This window comes from Panthera pardus, unplaced genomic scaffold, assembly GCF_024362965.1.
Source record: "Panthera pardus isolate Hobbes unplaced genomic scaffold, ASM2436296v1 HiC_scaffold_13, whole genome shotgun sequence".
NCBI classification, from domain to species: domain Eukaryota; kingdom Metazoa; phylum Chordata; class Mammalia; order Carnivora; family Felidae; genus Panthera; species Panthera pardus.
In genome coordinates this window covers 76,669,409-76,684,843 of record NW_026526688.1, presented here as the reverse complement: position 1 = coordinate 76,684,843, position 15,435 = coordinate 76,669,409, and the positions used below count along the sequence as shown (strand labels likewise).

Below are 15,435 nucleotides of genomic sequence, written 5' to 3'. Positions count from 1 at the left end.
ATGTGCCCATGTCTGTATGTGTATGTGAAATGCTGGCAGAGTCGAGAAATGCCAAGATATGTATGTATGTGTGTATGTGTATGTACGTGTGTATCTATTTTTAAATAACCAGAAATATATCATCTTTATGGTCCTTAAAACAAAGAAGCCCTTTACATTCTACCTACATAATATACCTCAAGTGATCTTTTTTTGTTTTATAAACTCAAAACAAAAGACAATATTTGGCTACTTACCATTACTACCAAATATATTCATATGTTCTGAATGTAATACCATTTAAGAGTTCTAAAGTCCATGTATTTTCACCTCTAATGACTATTCTGTGTCACTCCAAATTCCTATTTTTTTGGTGGGTGGCCAGGGTGGGTGGGTGCTCAGCCTTTCTCTTCTACTTTCTCCTTTTTATCCCTAATTTTGTATTGCTTCCTGTTATGTTTTGAAAAACCCAAGGTGGTTCCTAGGACTGAAATGGTTGTATACCACAATTTTTGTTATAAGGTTCTATTTCATGAATAGTGTCAGTAAGGACATACTAACAGAACATATATGGTAGAATGAAAAGTAGATAAAAAGTCACTTAGAAATCTAGCAGTAGTAATTGACTAGATCTAGGAGAGAAGATGAAGCAATGTGCTGTTAAGAGCCATGAACAAGAAGCCATGAGATCTATATTCTCACACTGATTCTGACACTGACAGGATATGTCCATGGACAGATCACTTTACATCTCTAGGTCTTAGATACTCCCTTAAAAAATTAGCTCTATTATTTTAGGATTCAGTAACTTACGAACATTTTGAAACGACTCATGAGCCTACAGTCTATACTCTCTCAAAATTCACAATTACCACCCAGCTGAAACAATAAAGATCTCGTATTTCCTTCACTGAGGTAAACCAACTCAAGCATAAATAGGAATACCTCATAATTTAAAACCCTTTTCCTTCCAGCAAAATAAAACTGACAGCACAAAGCAATGAAATCAAATTCCATTAAGAAGTAAATCCCTAAGAGAAGAGCATGTGTGGAATCCTCTACTCTTCTTAGAAATACAAAGAGGAAAATGGAAAAAAAGCAGAAACCACAGGTAAGGTTTTTTATCCTGCTGCAGAAGATCCCACACCTTACTTTTGAAGCACAGCAAAGGGAGATATCAAGTCTAAAAAGTTGCCCTAAACCTAGTAATGTAGAGGAATAGTAGATAGAGACAGACATAATGGCCAGATGGACCTAAATTAGCCTTGACGTATCTCATGCCATAGGAAGAATCAGAAAATTATCCTAGAAAGATGTACACTAAATAAGGCTTTGAGGGGATGAGAAGAACACATCTAGACAGTAGGGAATCCTTGCTGATAGACAGTGGGGAATCAGAAGGGATGGTGACACCTCAGAGGATGCCACAGTCAAGGAAAAGAACCATATGCTTACTTCTCAGCTGTTAGACCCAACATAGCACTATCAGCAAGCCGCTTAGAAATTTGATATAGCACCAGATTATGAGGAGGCAAGACCTTAAACTGAGTTTCCATTCAGATCATTTAACCTGAAGGAAAATCTGAAAATGAAAATTAACCTTATTAAAAAGAGAATAAAAGAAATTACTTTTCTTGCTAGAAAAAAAAAAGGAGGAGGGGAGAAAAGCAAGAGAATACGTTGTATGTATTTAAAACATTTTATTTTAAAAAGTATTTACTAGTATTTTTTTCTCAAATCCATTTTGCCTGATCTAAAACTACAACAGGTGGACATTTCTATCATATAGCTCATACAAAACTCACAACTCCACATGGATGAAATAGGTAACACTAGAGAGACTTAAATTGTAAGTAGACAGATAAATATCAATTTGATTCTATTTTCATTAATGTATACAAACTAATCTTAATTATAAGGTAAAATCAGGAATATGCCATTTATATTTCACAAACATTTTTAACAGCATGATTCAGGTCATTAGAAAACTAGTTCAAGTTGGTACAACTACAGAAAATTCAACATCTAAAGATTTTTATGACATGAATTTAAATTGGTGTGCCACATAAAATATTTCTTTTAAGTTAAAACAAATTAGACATAAAGGTACATATAAAAGCAGAAGAATCCAATTTTTACAGAAACTCAGAGACACAGATTTATTACTGCTAATACATTAGATTTCTTGCTTTCCCAAACATCATCTATAAACCCAATCTGTTAACTTACAATAGCTGTTACCCAATCACCTGGAGTAAAATTTTTTCACTAGTTAAAAAATAACTAGACAATACAAGAAGTGAAAATACAAATCTTATTTACACTTTTGGGTATAATTCATTCATAACTGTAAATTATTAACATTTAATAAAATATCACATACCAGGTACATCAATACATACTGATAAGAATTAATAACTCAGTCGTATTGTAATAGCACTGTAGGGTGAGAGATGGTAGCTACACTTGTGGTCAGCATAGTATAAAGTATAGAGTAGTTAAATCACTATGCTGTACACCTGAAACTAATATAATACTGTGTCACCTATACACCAATTAATTAATAACCCAGATGATAATAATCTGAAGCTGATAAGAATAGAAAATAATTTGAAAAAAATTTTTTTACCATTTATTTATTTTTGAGAGAGACAGACAAAGACAGAGTGTAAGCAGGAGAGGGGCAGAGAGACAGGGAGACACAGAATCTGAAGCAGGCTCTAGGGTCCACGCTGTCAACACACATCCCAATGCGGGGCTTGAACTCATCAACCATGAGATCATGACCCAAGCTGAAGTCGGACGCTTAACTGACTCAGCCACCCAGGCACCCCAAAAATAAATTTTTTTTTAATAAGTCTAGCTATTAGTCAAAGCCAACAAGTTTTTTCCATACTAAAACACTATCGGGGCACCTAGGCAGCTCAGTGGGTCAAGCATCCAACTTCGGTTCAGGTCATTATCCAGTGGTTCGTGGGTTCCAACCCCTCATTGGGCTCTGTGCTAACAGCTAGGAGCCTGGAGCCTGCTTCAGATTCTGTGTCTCCCTCTCTCTGTCTGCCCCCCACCCAAAAATAAAATAAACATGAAAAATTTTTTAAATAAATAAATAAAACATTGTATACAACCCTTTAAGAAAGTTGCCAAATCTGAAAAGATTTCATTAATCATGCTATCCTAAAGCATTTTTTCCACTTCTGAGGCAATTATCAAAGAAGGTGTTAGTCTAAACAATATCATAAACCACAGCTCAATACAACCTTTAGTGAGTTTTAATAGTTGAAAGAAAAGCTTAACAGTTATCATCTTTCATGATGATTTCAATATTTCATCACAGTATTTACAATTATATAGTGATGCAAAATGCTAGTACATTTAAAGGTCTTGGTTATTCTTTTCCCAAAGGTATGGATGAAAAACGCGTTAAAAGCCTCAAATCCAACCACTAATGCAACTAAGTAATTTCAAAACACATTTCAGCACTTTGGAGAGGAAGGACTCAAAACACAACAAGTGAGTCAATAATTTCATACCTGTTCTAAGCTGTATTTAATTGACTATCACTTCCTAAGGCCATAATTGTTGATTAGTCAATTTTTACTAAAATATACTCTTAGCTAACTAATGCTCTTAAGTCATGTAACATCAACAACAAAGAAAATATACATTAGTGAAATCTATAAAATATAGTGTCCTACCAAATTTCAAATACATGCTTTTGATGGTAAAAGTCTTTTCTTAAGTTGGAGTTTATTTAAAAAAAATAAAAAAGAGTTTACTTAATAACCAAATTTAAGTATATTCCTTCCTACATCAACAAACAAATATAGAGAGAAGGGGCAACAATTAACATGCTACATATTAATTTATATTATTTTAATACAATTGTAACTTCTTTAAAGTGAACTTGACAGCTTTCTATAAATTCAATAACCGCCCACCCCCCCACACACAACATATTTTAGCATTTGAATGTACTACGTAAATTTACCTAGATTTTAAAAGTAATTCCCAAATAGTACCATATTCTAAAGTAAATAAAGTCAGGCCACAGATTGTCAAGATAGACTACACATACTACAAGGTGCCACTTTTTCTTTTTGAGGGGAGATCAAGCCATCAATGTTGACATTAAATGTAGTATCAACTTGGGGCACCTGGGTGGCTCAGTCAGTTAGACGGCCAACTTCAGCTCAGGTCATAATCTCACAGTTTGTGAGTTTGGTACCCACATAGGGCTCTCTGTTGTCCGTGTGAAGCCCACTTCAGATCCTCTGTCCCCCAACCCAACCCACCCCCTGCTCTCTCTCTGTCCCTCCCCAGCTTGCACATGCACATGGACGCAAACTCTCTCATTCTCAAAAATAAACATCAAAAACAAAATGTAGTACTAACTTTTTATTCTGGTAAGCTCATCACTAAATTTTTACTCTAAAAAAAGGAAAAAGGTATTAATGAGTGACATTAGGTTAAACACAGTAAAAGAACAAATATAATAAAGAAAAAATAGTACAAAGATAAAAAATAGAGACAACAGCAAGGAGAAAGGGTAAAAAATTTCTCTACAACCTAGGTAAAATCAACTTGAGGAAGCAAATCAATGCTTGTAACATAATTCTAGAAAGCCCAAGAACTGAAGTCACAGAGTACATATGAAGATGGTTGAGAAATAGGGATAAAAATAGTTTAAATGAATGAAAAGTAATATATAAAACAAAGAATTCCAGATCCTCTCCCTATACTGTATGTCATTCCCACCATGGTAAAACAAATACAAGTTTACTTTTCAGAGAAGTGAACTTCGGGACACTGTAAAAACCCTCACTGTAAAAAAAACAAAAAACAAACAAATAACTTGAAAGTATGCTTACTGAACTATGAGACTCCAAAGCAATATTAAGACATTTTCTCTAAGAAAAACGAGAATCCATAATATTTAACAGTCTATCAATGGCAAAGGCAGCTCATTCATCACCAGTCGACAACTTGCACACAGCTGTGTGGGTTTTTTGTGCATTACACTTAAACGTGAGCAGATAGCAAAGGATTACTGGTCATTACAGGAAAAGACTCATTTGAATGACAGACATCAAAGAAATGAAAGAAAAGACTCACAGAAAAGAGCCAATATTGTTAAGGGCTGTGGAGAGTAAGAATAAAGAAAAATACAATTAATATAATTAGAAAGATAAAAATCTTCATGTAAAACAACCAGGGCAGAGATTTTGTCTTATTCACTGGTATCTCTTGCCCCTGTATTAGAATTCTCCAAAGAAACAGAACAAATAGTATGGAGATATAAATCTTAGTAATTTAAAGAAACGGGTCACACAATTATGGACAGTAACACGTTCCAAGATCTATAGGGTTGAGTTTGTAAGCTGGAGACCCAGGAAAGCCAATGGTATAGTTATACCCCAAGTCAAAAAATCTAAGAATCAGGAAAACTAATGGTGTATTTCTAGTCTGAGGCCAAGAGGCTCAAAACCCAAAAAGAGCCAGTGTTTCAGTTCAAGCCCAAAAGCAGGAAAAAGCTGAGGTTCTAGTTCCAAAGCAGTCAAGCATGTGAAATCTCTCTTACATGGGAGATAGTAATACTTTTTGTTCTAGTCAGGACTTTAACTGATTGGATTAGGCATACCCACAATAGGTAGGGCAATCTGCTCTGCATGGCCTACCATTTAAATGTTAATCTCATCCAGAAACCCGCCCACAAAAAAAATCCAGAAAAATATTTGAACAAATATCTAGAGACCCATGGTTCAGTCAAGCTGACACATTATAATTTGGCTATCTTTGGATATGTAATGGTTATAACCATTATAAAAAGGTTAATTTTATACCATCAAAGCTCTTGTCTCCCCCAACAAAAAAGCCAGCAAACTAGAAAATGCTTTTAGAAATTAAAAGTATATCAAATAAAAATTCTGAAATTATTGGAAGATGTTGAGGAAGCCTCTCAGAAAGTAAAATAAAAGATAAAATGAAGGAAAAACAGATGGGAATGGATATGAAAATCAGAAAATTTAATCCAGATAGTTCAACATCAAACTAACAGAAGTTCTGGAAACAAAATTAGAAAAAACAGGCAGCAAGAAACTCCCACAGAAATAATTCAAGAAAATTTCTCTGAACACAAGTATATACTTTTTTCAGACTAAAAAAGTTTACATAAAATGCCAAAGATAATGAATTTAAAAGATCCACCCACATCAAGGCATAATGTAGTAACAACAATAATTTTTAAGGTAATAAAAATACTAAAAGCTACCAGGGAAAAAAATTTGGAGATTATAATTTTCAGTCTCTCATACTAATATCCAAACACGCTATCAATCAAGTATAAAGGTTAAAATAAGAAAAAAAAAGTTTCACACAAGCAGGGTCTAAAAAATTCTACCCCTCATGCATTCTTTCTCAAGAAACTACAAAGGAAGTGCCTCATCAAAATTAATACAGACACCCCATTATCATCCTCCATACCTATCCTGCTTTAATTTTCTGATGGCATACTAATTACCCACCAAATTCTTTCCTGCCTTTCCCTTTGTTTTATCCTCTACTACATTCCCACTTTTCAAATTTAAAAGTCACTGTGAGACACAGAAGATAGAGACTGCAGCATAAGAGAGAATAGGAAAATTCTAGGTTGCGAAAAGAAACCTCCAGATAACAACTTTCTACAGACCTAAAGAGTAACCAATTCAGATTGGAACATAAAAATAGAGAAGTACAGGTACTACATCTCTAAGAAAAACAATTGAATCAATAGATAACAGGTGTGTTTGATCACACTGGCAGAAATTTTATGATTTTAGTGGACAATTTAGAAATAAATTTGTAGTGGGCACACAAATTTAAATAAACAAAAAAGTAGGAAATTATTAATTTCAAAAGGGAAAAATGAAAGGAGAGAAAAACAAGTGAGAAGAAGGAAGAAGAGGAGAAAGAAAAGGTAATCCTGAGCTACATTTTGTAGCTTTGTTGTGACTAATTACATTGTCATAATAATGCAAATGGTAAGTATGGTTTAGAAAGAACAATATAAAGTAACTCAAAGGTCATCTTCCTTTGTCCATGGAAGACATTACTAGATAATGTCTAAAATAGAAAAATCAAGAAACAGCTATTATATCATTTAGAAATATGAAGATAACTGGCAGAGTCAACGACTAAGATTTAGTGAATATGGCCCCTTGCAGAAAGTAAGAATCAAGGGGGAGAGGAAAAACAGAGGCCAGGAACTGTTGTTTTTCAGTTTAAGTATGATATTATTGTTAGATTTTTAAACAATATACATTTTCTTTGAAAAAAAATTATATTAAAAATTGTATACTAACTAGACAATAGGTATTTATCCAAAATATTGTGAAATAGCTTTAAATAACCAAACAACCCTTCAAGTTTCACAAATACAGGTATCAAAACTGTGAAAAAATTTATCATAAACCATTAAGAATTACTTTTTTAAAAGTCAGTATTCTACATCTTACCAAATGAAATTAATTTTATCTCTACTGCTTTTAACAGTAAAATATTCTTTTCTGTAAGTATTGATGTAAGGATGCAAAATTAATTTCAATTAAACAAGGGAATGAAGAATAATTTGTTAACAAAAACCTAAACTCATATAAACTATTTCATTTTCCCTGTAAAAATATACAAAAATTTAAAGGCTTGTGCTCTTCAATGAAATATCAATGTTAATATTTTAAGATGTTGTTACAGTTATGTATGCTTTTGTAAAGTAAATCAAATTGGTTGGATGTAGCTCCAATTCCCTAAGTAGATGACAGAAACACTAGTAGGAGTCAAGGGAGGAGGCCACAGAGGAGAGCTCAAATAACGAAGGGAATGTATTAACACAAAATTGGAAACCACATTATACACAGGACTAAAGGTCAAAACTAGAGAAAACTTGTTCATGGTCAAGATATAGTAATCTTAAGTGCTCAAAGTAAACGATCAAGAACTTTTCAACAGTGTTTGCGCTTTATGTCAGCACTCTCTCAACAGCTTATCTAACACAAATCCGAGTAACCACATACCAGGAAAGAGTATGGCATAATAGTAAAGGACAGGTTTTTATTCCATTGTCTCTTTAGAGGGTAAAACAAATCATTACCCAAAATAGAATATCCTGTGGAAAGTTTTGGTTTCAATGATTTCTATAGTCATAAACTATTAAAATGTACATCTACTTTGTACAAATATTATGATTCAATTTATAAATGAAATACACATACAGATAACTACAAAGAACACAGAAAAAAAATCTATTAAAGTTGAATTAGCAAATGGTTCGATTTTACAATTGCTTTTTAACAAATATTTTTGAATGTGTACTAAGTGCAAAGAATTGAATATTGAGAATGCATTTACTGGATTTACAAAGTAAAGAATGCAAAAGTTTAAAAATCCAAAACATTGAGATAACCATGCAATCAATTATGCAAGTGCTATAAATATAGTTTTAAGTTATTTGTAAATAATAAGAAAACAACAGTCCCCTTGCTGTTGTGTTTAAGCATACATTAAAATTAATACATTTACAAGTCCCTGTAAATCTATTTTTAAACTTTTTCAGGAAAAACATACTCCCCAGCGAATAATGATCCTTCGAGTAACTTCCAAACTGGAATCAATTTAGCCAAGATCTTTTACTAATCAATACAGAAAGCTTGATTTCAATAAAGGTGACAAAAGTTGCTCTAACCCTTTCCAGCTACAAGCTCTCAACAGATGATCATCATTAAGCTTATATCAGGGCTTCACATTCAGGAGCGATATAAATGTGTCCTATTAGTACATGGTCAGTCTATTTGGCAACTCCAGTTCTCCAGACATATGGCAATTGCTGCCCTTTGAGGTCTGAAGTCAAGTCTTTAGGGAATCTCATAGCCTGCATTGAAATTACAGGGAGTGTTCATTAGAGACTGCTGGAGAGGAAACATGAAAGACTTCCATTAAAACTATATAAAACGGCTAATTATTTTTAAAAGATTTTTAAACCCTCTAGTGTACTCAGCAACAATAAAAAATATTTACCAACTGAATTATTTTTAAAAGCACTGCTTTCAGGACATGGGTAAAAATAGCTTTCTTCATGCCTTCCCATTCCCCACACCTCAATACACCTAACAATCATTTTATAAGAATAATCAAGATTTTGTATGATGGGAGAGAAAATTATATTTGCCTCTAAACTCCTTCTACAGATCACTGTAAACATTTATGAAATGAAGGAATTTTTAGGGGAAAGTTTTGTTTTCTATTAATTAGTTTTAAATAACATATACTGTGAACTTAAACTCAGCCAGACATACATGTTCCTTTTTAAATGCTTCTTTTTTTATCCAAAAGTCTGCCTTTATTGCATTTTATTCCATCTTAAACTAATAAACATAAAAAGTAATAAGGACAGAATAACATAAATTACTAGTCATTTGTAAGATGGCATTTATCAGATAATATTATGGAAAATATATGAAGATTCAAATGTTTAAAAATTTTGTAAATGTCAATAAATTAACAGAGAAGTACAAAGAAATTTCATGTCTGTGCTTTCTCAGAATTTTGAAAGATATAAAAAGGATAAATATTTTCTAACTAAGGCTGCCATTTTAACTTTTAAGATGTATAGCCACTTTTTAACATGAGAGAACGACTATTAAGGTTCACAACAATACTACTACATAATATTTATTTCAGTAACAAATCTATAAAATGTTACACAAAATTCATTAGCTTGCCTCAATCATTTCTTGAATTCACATATATGTTTGATTTCTGACAGCCTAATTCCAAAAAAGTAATTACAACCTCAATCCATATGTAAAAAAGATAACAGAAACCAAGTACGTTAAACCAGTTTAAAAGAATAAAAATCTAAAGAAAACAGATTACGAATGATTTATATGAATGCCTAGTGCTGAAGTTAATTACAAGTAACCCAATAAAATAGTGCCTTTATTATTGTACAGCAAGTAATAGCTCTAGATGTAAAAACCAGAACTCTTTCTGCTGACTTTTGCATGCCCAATCCCACAGCACACAACATTAAGAATTAAACATGTAGTAAATAAGGCATATAGAAAACAGCAGTTTTAAAGTAAAAACTGAAAACTCTCCTGCTGTTTAACCATTTGGGATCTTCCACTCTAATAGTGACCACAGTAAACCGATACTATGTATTCACTGAGTAAATTCCTAATGTTAATATAAAGTGAGATTTGAACTTCAGTGCAGTTTTACACCACGTGGAAAATAAATAACTGCAAAACCACATTTATTTTAACATTCATTAGGGGCAAATAACTTTTCTTTTATGCTTATGCTATGAAATGATGGTATCTTAGAATAAAATTTTTCCAAATCTCACGCTATTATCAACCTACAAAGTTTTGGTCTTGATTTTAAAAGACACATATATTGCATGCTACAATAACATGTTAATAGTTCTCAACAGCCACAACTTGTAGCCAATCACAGTATACTTGATGACTTCTGGTGAAGAGGAAAAAGACTTTTCAGTCCAGAATGATTCCTTAACTCTTTCAAATATTTATCAATGCACCAGTAAGATTTTAGCTGACAGCAGCTTTAAGTATAATGCAAAAGTCCTAAGGATATGTTGGGATAAAAATCATCATGTAGATCATTCTTTGACCTACAACATAACTGAAACAGTGATACAATGAAATACTTGATAGTCCAGTTGCTGCACAAATAAACCAGGGCTGATGAAACAAATAATCAATAGTACATCTCTGTGGCAGTATATTATTCCTATCAATTCCTTCTCCATTAGAAATACATGCAATATTAGCTTCTTTTACTTTTTTGGGGGTGGAGGTGGGTCAATAACTTCACAAACTGGCACTGCTCTCTTCTACTATGGTGAAACATTTTAAAGGTGGTACTCTCGGTCTCTTTGATTTCTCAATAGTACCTGATTCAATTTTCCAATAACAAACCTGCAAATCCTTGTTAAGGAAATCATAACACTGTTAGGTGAAGGCCTGAGGAGGACTGCACTAAGAACACTCAAGACATCATCAAAGCATTACTAGACAAACTGTCACAAACTTAAAGTCTCTTCCCTCACAGTTCTGGAGGCCACAGTCCAAAATCAGTTTCACTGAACTAAAATCAAGGTGTCAGCAAAGCTCCTCTCCTTCCGGAGGCTCTAGGGGAGAAGGTGTTCCTTGCCCTTCCCCGCTTTGGTGGCTGTCAGCATTCTTTGGCTTGTGGCCACATTGCTCTCTGTTTCATCTTCACACTCTCCTCTGTGTGCCTCTCTCTTAATATGCATCTGGTTATCACTTATAAAAATAGATATAATGGCCTTTAGGGCCCATCCAGACAATTCAGTAGTGTTCCCTCATCTCAAAATCCTCAACTGAATCACACACAAAATATCGTTTTTCCAAATATGGTAACATTCACAGATTCCAGGGATTTGACATGGATAATTTTGAGGAACCTATCACACTAGAGAAATCAAATTAAAAGAACAAAAACAGCAAGTTGAAGTTCAAAAAATTTAAGATTCAGAGAAATAAAAACATTTTTTAAAAAAATTAGTATATCATGACAAGAGGTGGAAAAATGTTAAGCAAGTCAACACCTCAAAGTGTTGGTTCTAACAGTGACTGAGTTGTGACTGGTTTTGTTTTCAGTTCCAAAAAAATCAGTTTAACTTACAAAATATAAAGCCTATCAAGCTACATGAAACTGAAAGCTGAGCCACTGAGCTACTAGTAACAAGCAGACATCATAAACAGCAACTTCTTACAATTAATTAACAGAGAAGTAAAGACAGCACTGCCAAATATTTGAATAAGTAAGGCAGCAGTCCAGAGGTGGAAAAAAGGAATAAGAAAAAGAAAGCTTGTTAAAAAAAATTCTCCCATTATTTTACTTTATTGCTAGTGACCAAACTCCTTTTCTCCTTAACTTACAGTACTAGCAGATAGGACCCTATTCTCACAAATTAGACTTGTGCTACAAACAACAATGAGTCTTTTGAATAGATATGCATGTGAGACAACTCTGAAAGATTAAGCGAATGTATAAGCTTCCTTAGGTAAAGGAATAGATCATCTTTCCTACAAAAAAGAAACAAGAAACCAAAAGGAAATTTGCCCTCGATTATGTAGTAACTGGTAACGAGAATAAACTGACAAACCGAAAGACCCAGTAAGGCAATACCACTGTTTTGGGGGTCCTGGCTGGATCAGTCAGTGGAGCATGGGACTCTTGATCTTGGGGTTGTGGGTTTGAACCCCATGTTGGGTATAGAGATTACTTAAAAATAAAAACAATCTTTTATTTAAAAAAAAATAGATAATGCGACTGTTTTAATTGAATGCCTAATAAAAATTTAAGTTTCCAAATAATTTTCCAAAACACGTAATTACTATTTGGGGCAGGTGGATGGTTCAGTTGGTTAAGCGTCTGACTCTTGATTTCTGCTCAGGTCATTATCTCACAGTCATGAGATCCAGCCCCGCGTCAGGCTCCGCACTGGATGTGGAGCCTGCTTAATATTCATTCTCCCTCTCCCTCTGCCGCTACCCTGGCACACAAGCATGCACATGCACTCTCACTCTCTCAAAAAATAAAAAACCACACATATATAATTAGTATCAACGAATGCAGTGTGTGTCTAGTATTTAGGACATTAGTATACATTTTCATACTCATTATATGTAAATGCATACCGTGAAAAGGATAGTGTCAGGACAATGTGGAGAATGGGTTTAGGGTTATGGAGCTTGGTTTTTTTGGTAAATTACCAAGAAAATGGCATGATGTCCGTAGCACACATGTCAAATATCAATACTATTCACAAGGCAGCACAGAAGTATAAAATAAAACAGTTATCAAACACCTTGAAAATAAGGCAGAGGAGTTTGAATTTGACAAGAGAGTAAACTGTAACTTCTCTTAGGAAATCTAAAGAGACTCTCCTCGGTAAGTAAATTTGTCAAAATGTACTGAAGGAAGTAAAATCAACAGAAAGGAGGCAGGTCATTTCACAATAAAGGAGTAAATTGGTTCATAATCTGTGACTCTTTTACAGAGGTGTTTTTCAAATGCTATCTCCTTTTATCCCTTTCCGTCACCCCCATTCTGATCGGACTCAAGGTGAAACTCATAATAAGCAACTATTAATGACAATGATATATTTAGCCAGAAAAAAAGTTCATCATCAATGAACTAGATTAACTCTAGTAAAGTATTTCTTCACTATGGTTAACACAGGGGGGGTGTGTTGAAAGTAATGTAACATAAACTTAAAGGTCTGAAGTATACAAAAGAGACCCTTTAAAAAATCATTAGTAGGGCACCTGGGTGGCTCAGTCAGTTGAGCAAATGACTCTCGGGTTTTGGCTCAGGCCATAATCCCAGGGTCATGGGATTGAGCCCCGCGTTGGGCTCACACTGAGCTTGGAGTCTGCTTGAAATTCTCTCACCCTCTGCCCCTCTCCCCAATTCACTTTCTCTCGAAAGAAAGAAAGAAAGAAAGAAAGAAAGAAAGAAAGAAAGAAAGAAAGAAAGAAAGAAAGAAAGAAAGAAAAGAGAAAAAAGATTCTCTCTCTCCCTCTGTCCCTCTCCCCTGCTCATGCTCTCTCAAAAAAAAAAAAAATCATTAGAGTAGTGATCTCTATAACAACCATCAATCTCACTTGTATTCAGGTATACAGTTGACACCTGTAAAATATAGGGGTTAGAGGCACTGATTCCACACAGTTGAAAATCTGCATATAGCTTTTGACTCTCCTAAAACTTAACTACTAACTAATGGTCTACTGTTGACCAGAAGCCTTATTAATTAAACAGTTGATTAAGGCATATTTTGTATGGGGGCACCTGGGTGGCTCAGCTGGTTGAGCGTCCAACTCTTGATTTTGGTTCAGGTCATGATCTCATCGTTTATGAGATCAAGCCCCTCATCAGGCTCTACAAAGACAGTAGGGAGCATGCTTGGAATTCTCTCTCTCCCTCTCTCTCTCTCTGCCCCCTTTCCCATGCACATGCACGCTCCTACTCTCTATGAAAATAAACATTGAAAAAGACATACTTTATATGCATTATATAATATATTCCTACAATTAACCTAAAGAAAATGTTATTAAGAAAATCTAAGGAAAGGAAAATAACATTTACAGCACCGTAGTTATCAAAAAAAAAAAAATCTGCATAAAAGCAGACCCATATACTTCAAATAGTGTTCAAGTATTAAAACTGTACTTTATTGACTTTCCTAAGAGGGGCTTTCAGTATAGTTAGCACAGAAAAGGGTAGAATCACCTTTGGGATCCTATGGAAAATATGTTACCCATTAACCTTGTCTACTTGGAAAAGGCCAAAAACTAGTCATCTATTGGAATTCTCCTAGCTCTAATATTCTATGGTTCTATGAGATAAAAATGTATTAGACTGGGCATATAACCACAGGTAGGAAAGAAAATAATTGTTTAAAAAAGACAGTACAGAATGGTGGACTGAATGTGTGAAGCAAAGATCTAAAAAAACAAATTACCTTCATGAAAAGAAAACAAGAGTCATTGAAAATACTGAACAAAGGGAGAACATTTTTGTATGCTGTTAAAAACACATTAGATTTGTTAGGTAGAAGCTAGAATGCCCCAAGCCAGAGGCCCAAATCTCTGAGGGGAAAATGGTAGAGACAGGAGCTGGAGGTAAGGACTATGATAAACAAGTCACACATTAAAAGCCCAGGAGCACAACATCCTGACTTTATGGCTTCCAAGACCTTGGGGCTGATAGATCAAGAGCCACAGGTGCAGAGCATGGGCTCTCTTCTTCCACCTCTGCCAGACGGTAACCCCTAGATTCAATACAATGCGTTTGCGTTATAGTTACCCTCTCCTTCCGCAGAGAAAGGCTGCTCTGGTATAAACCTTGTAGGGTCAAAAACTCTCCCTCCCAACCTGTGGGAGTAGTCCTTCAAATGACTCAAAGCAGCTTGCATTAGAGACCACCCCACTGTGCTTTCCAGCTCCTCCCAGCCCAGAGAGACCCAGTAATACCCAATCCTAAAACAACCTACTGGTTGGTTCCGCCTCTGGAAACCTGCCAGCTCTCCCCTAGACAGTGTACTGTTGCTTTAATAAAACTGTTTTCTCCTTTCACTTTGGTGCAGATCTCTAATTCTTTATTGTGTTACTGTAACAATGCTAAGAGCCCAGACACAATGCTTTTCATGCTGACAGATTCAGAAACTGATTTTAATTTACAATCTACTTTGAGCTAGGAAATGTTCTATATACTTTCTCATGTTATCTAACACAATCTTTATTACACCCATTTCACTCAAGAAGAAACTGAGTCTCAAGCAAGTGAGACTTGGTTACTGAGTTGATAAGTGGTAGTAGAGCATAAACATTTATTAAAATTCAAAATCTAGGGGCGCCTGGGTGGCTC

General features: G+C 34.4%; 1 protein-coding gene across 6 annotated transcripts in view; it reads right to left on the bottom strand.

Moving 5' to 3' along the window:
* The window catches only part of LRBA (LPS responsive beige-like anchor protein), a 781,419-nt gene that overhangs the window by 506,834 nt on the left and 259,150 nt on the right, over positions 1-15,435 (bottom strand). The window lies entirely within an intron of this gene.